This window comes from Limulus polyphemus, unplaced genomic scaffold, assembly GCF_000517525.1.
Source record: "Limulus polyphemus unplaced genomic scaffold, Limulus_polyphemus-2.1.2 Scaffold2902, whole genome shotgun sequence".
Classification (NCBI taxonomy): Eukaryota; Metazoa; Arthropoda; class Merostomata; order Xiphosura; family Limulidae; genus Limulus; species Limulus polyphemus.
In genome coordinates this window covers 135,171-142,430 of record NW_013668512.1, presented here as the reverse complement: position 1 = coordinate 142,430, position 7,260 = coordinate 135,171, and positions in this window count along the sequence as shown.

The window sequence follows — 7,260 nt, the reverse complement described above, 5'->3', positions numbered from 1 at the left end:
CTGCATTAGATATTTATTGTAAATTTCTTAAGGTATTTTTCTACAGGTAAATCATAAAAGAAATTAACGACAAAATGTATGTCTTTTTTGTATTAAATAACTTACTATACCTTGCAGCACATATAAAAGAACATCACAAGAAAACAAAGTTTACCCTGTATTTTGGAAAATTGGAAGTGATATGAATATTACCACAAAAAATGGCAATCGAACTTTGGGTCTTATTTTTAATTTTATTGCACACGCACACATATCTATAAAATATTAAATATTTCTATGTTGCTGAGTGGCTTTGTTAATGCTGATGTCAAACAAATCCTTTACAGACTTTTAAGTATCGAATTTGTTCAGGTTGGTATTGATACATTTCGTTTCGTTATTGTATTAAATGTATTGTTTGCCATAGGATAAACTTACACGGCGCCACCTACGTAGAATTAAGTTGTTTTATGTATATAAATATCTCTTCTCTATCTAATCTTCTTTTTTTTGCTTGAAATATCAAAAATACTTTATTGATTTTGTACATGTACTTTCTTTGAGACGCTAAAACATCAAGAGCCTACTATTTTTGTCCCATGATGTACAGTCATCCTTTTCAACAGAACCCCAGTGCTTTTATATTGTCCCCATCGATGCTTTTAGCTTTTGTTGTTGACAAGGGCATGTAATACAAGTCCTGCAGAAAGACTCTCCGCCGTAGCTAGTAGAAAGCATTTACAATAAACTACTTCTAACATGCTCCAACGAACTAAGTGAACGTGATTCATCCTCAAAAAAGAACATCAATGGAATACCGTCTTAACTTAACGAACAAGTGTCCCTGTTTAGAACATAGAACTTTTAGTTTTAACGTAGAGGTTATATTATTTTATAGTCATATTTTTTAAGGCACAGCTTTGGATTTTAGACTCAACCGGCTAAGAAGAAAATGACATATCTATCATACTAGCTGCGAACACATTATAAAATTATTTGATAATGATCTTTTTAGCATAAGGCTCTGAGTAAATCACTTTTCTTTATAGTTTTTACCAAAACGTGTGCTTTAATTCATTGTCCAATAGAACATATTTCGTTTGTTTGATGGTAAGCACAAAACTACATATTGGGTTATCTATGCTGTGCCCACCAAGCGTATCGAAACTCTGTTTTTAATGTTATCAGCTTTCGGACTTACTGCTGAACCACTATGAAAGGAGAGGGGTATATCATACGTTGGAAAGGCGCTAGAGATGTGGACTGCGTTTCTTATTAACTTTTCCTGACTTTTTTTCAGGACAGATCTCATGGGGGCCCAAAACTTTGTCTCAACTCCAAACGAAACGGCAGGAGTTCATGAAAAATGTAGTCCACACATCATTAACTAAAGTATATTTACAAAGATGTTCTCGCTGCGCATTCATGCGTGCGTAGTTCGAAGTGAATTATCATACATACTGTATTAATCCACAATGATGACGTCATAGGTGGAAATTAGTTCATCTCTGTGCGTCTCACATTATTTTTCTTTTACGGTGAGTTTTTCCTGCAAATTCAATCTTTTCATTAAATTTGTAAAATGGCAACAGTCTAATCTGGTTTGTTAACAGAGTAGTGATAAATGAGAAATTGATAATAATAATAATAATTGAATACAAAAAACTCTATCATGACAGTAAATGTATTAACAAGTATATTTGAACTGTTAGGTTAAAAGCGACGATACTTGACATTATTGATAACAATGAAATATTAATCTCAACGGACCTTTAGCTAACGAGTCGTACAATTTCTTAAATGTAATTTAACATATTGAAATAAAAACCCACTAGATGTCCATATGGCGTAATTATTACACACACAAAAAAGAAAAATTATTTTGAAAGGTTTGATGAAATTCAATTAACGAGACATTCTATTTAATGCTTTTATATTTAACTAGGGACAATGAACAGCTTCGTTTCAAGAACTAATATGATAATTGTGTACTTGAGAAATATGTATGAATGTTAATATAATATCCTATTTAAAAATAGTTTATAGTGTAATTATAGCGTTATAAAAAGTTTTTGTGTGGTTTTAACTCATAGCCGAACGAGTGTAAGTATAGTGGTATACAAAGTTTTTAACTCATACCTGGACGAGTGGAATTATAGTAGAATACAAAGTTTTTTGTGCGGTTTTAACTCATAGCTGGACGAGTATATTTATAGTAGAATGCAAAGTTTTTAACTCATACCTGGACGAGTGGAATTATAGTAGAATACAAAGTTTTTTGTGTGGTTTTAACTCATACCTGGACGAGTGGAATTATAGTGGAATACAAAGTTTTTTGTGTGGTTTTAACTCATAGCTGGACGAGTATAATTATAGTAGAATGCAAAGTTTTTGTGTGGTTTTAACTCATAGCTGGACGAGTATAATTATAGTGGAATACAAAGTATTTTGTGTGGTTTTAACTCATAGCTGGACGAGTATAATTATAGTAGAATACAAAGGTTTTATGTGGTTTTAACTCATAGCTGGACGAGTATAATTATAGTAGAATACAAAGTTTTTTGTGTGGTTTTAACTCATAGCTGGACGAGTATAATTACAGTGGAATACAAAGTTTTTGTGTAGTTTAAATTTTGAGACTTTGGGGATACGTTATTTTATACTGATGACACTTGACTCTAATAAACTAAATAATATTCTAAATCAAAAAGAATATATGTGTAATAACTTAATTCATCTGCTGTTTTTAAAGTGCAAGAAGTATTTCCAACATAAGTTTGTAGATCTATTATAAAGTTTGGTTAAGATTACAGCTTCATTTTTGTTAAATTAGGATTTTGTTAATGTAAGTCACATAGATGATTAAAATGCTGAAAAATTCAATTTCCTTAGTTGAAACTAAAGTGTATATACGGTTTTGCATCAGTGAAAGTGTAAGAGTTTTCTAGTTCTCCTGCAACTGAATTAAATCTCACTTAATTTGTATGACATTACAACTTATATACACATCATTAGAAAATAGGCACGCTTAAATAAATGTTCTGAATCGCATTGAATTGTAATTAGACTGCAGTATCCTGCAGGAATTGATGTTATATAATGTATACATAAGTACATCAGGTATACTAAATAACGCTTTTATTCAATTATAGTTACAGCTAACGTATAATTCTACATGCGTTAACCTCCTTCAGATAGGACGTAATTGATATTATCGAGTTACCACTTGCGTTATGTAAACGTATGTGTAATTATGAAGTGAATACTTGATTTAAATCACAAATTAAAAACTTTGAAACTTATTACAAAATATAATGAATTAAATCAAAGTACAGCTTATGTCGGGAGAGCTGTAAGATTAAACTTGATACTATTTGTCTTTAGTGACAGGAAGATGACATGTCGGCTCGAGACGTAGCACTTGAGACCTGTTAACACTAACATTAACAATAATACCTAGTCCAGATAACATATTTTATGACACGCATCTGCTTCTGTGGACTATTTCTTCTCGACTTTAAGTTTAAACACTAATCATTCATTTCAATAACATCTTGAATCGTTTTCTGCAGAAAGTTTATAGTTTCACAGTAACAAACGTATTTGCCACTGTCTATAATAATTGAAATAATCGAAGTACGTAAACCGCTTTTAACTCCTATTATTTTTAACTGGATACGTGAGCTTTACCAGTTGTATATAGTCTATCCTTCATTAGTGTTCAGTACAAGCTATTCGAAAAATGAGCACCAGATTTTATCCTCAATGCAGTGTAGCAGTATTTGAAAGAAACTAATGAAAGTTATTATTCTCATATTATTGTGAATGCAGAAGAAACTGCACGTGGACTTAGGGTGCCAGAGATTAAGAATTAAATTTTATTCAATCTTTCAATACTTAAGGGCTTAAATGAACAAACATGCATCTAAATTGGTTCGTAGTCTTCGACATACTTTTTACAGTATTCTCCTTAATCCTCAACACAAAGCTTGGAGGGATCATACGAGAACTGCTTTTCTAACGAACCTGCAACTTTTTGAAGACTCTCTCTGTTCTGTTGCTAAGCTTCCACATTTCTAAGTAACAGAGTATAGGAAAATCGGATGCTGAATGAGGGTTTTTGTAAAGATTATGAGATCTCGAGAGACTTTAACGTGAAAATTAACACAGAACCGTTTGAAGTGTCCGTTAATTTTATAAGACCTGAATAAATTGTCTAACACGTATATACTTGCACTGTGTTATTAAAAATGACATTCAGACGACAATTAGAAATACTTATGCAACTGTGTTAAGCAACAAAATAACCATTTCAAAATCACCCTATTATTAAAAACTGCAATACCACTTTTTCTTTATTAAGCACCATTGTCTATAATATTTTAAAGTTACCTGTTTACTTTCTGGAAGTATTGATTTTCGTAAATATCTATTACGATAACAAAATTCAAAATAAGCGTTATACCACATGTCGTTTTCAAATTGCTATCTCTTTGTGTACACCTTTTTTTTTCTTTAGTACGAAACATATTAATTTGTTCAAATAGTAAACAAACAATGTATCTTAGAAGCAGAGTTTCCAGTACATCACTTAACTAGATTTATACGTTAGACATTTTAAGATTTATTGAGTCTGGTTGTTGCTTTAAGAAAATATTTAATGTATACAATCAGCAATTGAATCTAAGTGTCTAGTTTACATGAGATGATCGTTCTTAACGGAACTATAATGTGTAGTTCTGACAGCACATTTTTCTACCAGTGCTATTTTAAAGAAACATAAAACTCGATTAAAAGATTAATCTGACAACAGAATGTTAAATATTCAAAAAGATTTACTCCTAAAACTATTGCTCAGAACGAGGGTATCATTTTATAATATAGATGTTACTATAGACGTCACAATCTTAGAGGTTATATTAAGATAATTGTATTTCTGATCTATATAGATAGTTTATCTTTGCCCAGAAGTTCTTAATATCATTTTACTGCGAATAAACGTCTTGAAAATCGGACTAACGACAGTAGTGAAGGAGTGAAAAGCTTCAATAATAAAAATAATACATGAGATTCAGAAACTCAAAGATATAGTGAATGTTTCAAGATATCTTTACTGTTTAAAATTACCTCAGTTTTGTGAAATATGTTCAGCATGTATGTTTGCACGAATTCTGATGGCGAAACTGCAAAGAAATTAACAATTGGAATTATTTTTAAGCAGACTTCAATGCATTTGTTTCATCTATATGTATGAAAACAAGAATATGAAATATATATAAATATATCATTGATTGCACATGGTTGTCATGATGTGTTTTAGCCTACGTAGTTGGGATACCAACATTCTGGTAACTGGTTAATATTCTGATATCTGATTAATATTCTGATATCTGCTTAAATACCTGGTATCTGATTAATATTCTGATATCTGCTTAAATACCTGGTATCTGGTTAATATTTTGATATCTGCTTAATTATCTGGTATCTGGTTAACATACTGATATCTGCTTAATTATCTGGTTTCTGGTTAATATTCTGATATCTGCATAATTATTTGGTACCTGTTTCATATACTGATATCTGCTTAATTAGATGGTATCTTGTTAATATTCAGATATCTGCTTAATTATCTGGTATCTCGTTAATATTCTGATATCGGCTTAATTATCTGGTGTATAGTTAATATTCTGATATCTTCTTAATATATGGTATCATTGGTTAATATTCTAATACCTGCTTAATTATCTGGTATCTCGTTAATATTCTGATATCGGCTTAATTATCTGGTGTCTAGTTAATATTTTGATATCTTCTTAATTATCCTGTATCTGATTAATATTCTGATATCGGCTTAATTATCTGGTATCTGGTTAATATTCTGATATCTGCATAATTATGTGGTATCTAGTTCAAATACTGATACCTGCTTAATTATCTGGTATCTAGTTAATATACTGATATCTGCTTAATTATCTGTTATCTGGTTAATATTCTGATATCGGCTTAATTATCTGGTGTCTAGTTAATATTCTGATATCTTCTTAATAATATGGTATCTGGTTGATATTCTGATATCTGCTTAATTATCTAGTGTCTGGTTAATATTCTGATAGCTGCATAACTATGTGGTATCTGGTGCATATACTGATACCTACTTAATTATTTGATATTTGGTTGATATACTGAAAACAGCTTAATTATCTTGTATCTGGTTGATATACTTAGATCTGCTTAATTGTTTGGTATCTGTTGATATACTGATATCGGCTTAGTTATTTGGCATCTGATTAATATACTGATATCTTCTTAATTATCTGGTATCTGTTTGATACACTGATACCTGCTTAATTATCTGGTATCTGGATGATAAACTGATATCTGTTTAGTTATCTGGTATCTGGTTGGTATACTGATATCTGCTTAATTATCTTGTATCTGGTTGACATACTGATATCTGCTTAATTATCTGGTATCTGTTTGATACACTGATACCTGCTTAATTATCTGGTATCTGGTTGATATACTGATATCTGCTTAATTATCTGGTATCTAATTAATATTCTGACATCTGCTTAATTATCTGGTGTCTGGTTAATATTCTGATATCTGCATAATTATTTGGTATATGGTTCATATACTGATACCTGCTTAATTATTTGATATCTGGTTGATATAATGATTACTGCTTAATTATCTTTTATCTGGATGATACACTTAGATCTGCTTAATTGTTTGGTATCTCTTGATATACTGATATCTGCCTAATAATCTTGTATCTGGTTGATATACTTCGATCTGCTTAATATTCTGATATCGGCTTAATTATCTGGTGTCTGGTTAATATTCTGATATCTGCTCAATTATTTGGTATCTGGTTAATATTATTATATCTGCATAATTATCTGGTATCTGATTCATATTCTGATATCTGCTTAATTATCTCGTGTCTGGTTAATATTCTGATATCTGCTCAATTATCTATATCAGAATATTAACCAGATACCCGGCTTAATTATCTGGTGTCTGGTTAATATTCTGATATCTGCTTAATTATCTGGTATCTGGTTAATATTATTATATCTGCATAATTATCTGGTATCTGATTCATATTCTGATATCTGCTTAATTATCTCGTGTCTGGTTAATATTCTGATATCGGCTTAATTATCTGGTGTCTGGTTAATATTCTGATATCTGCTCAATTATTTGGTATCTGTTTGATACACTGATATCGGCTTAATTATCTCGTATCTGTTTGATACACTGATATCGGCTTAATTA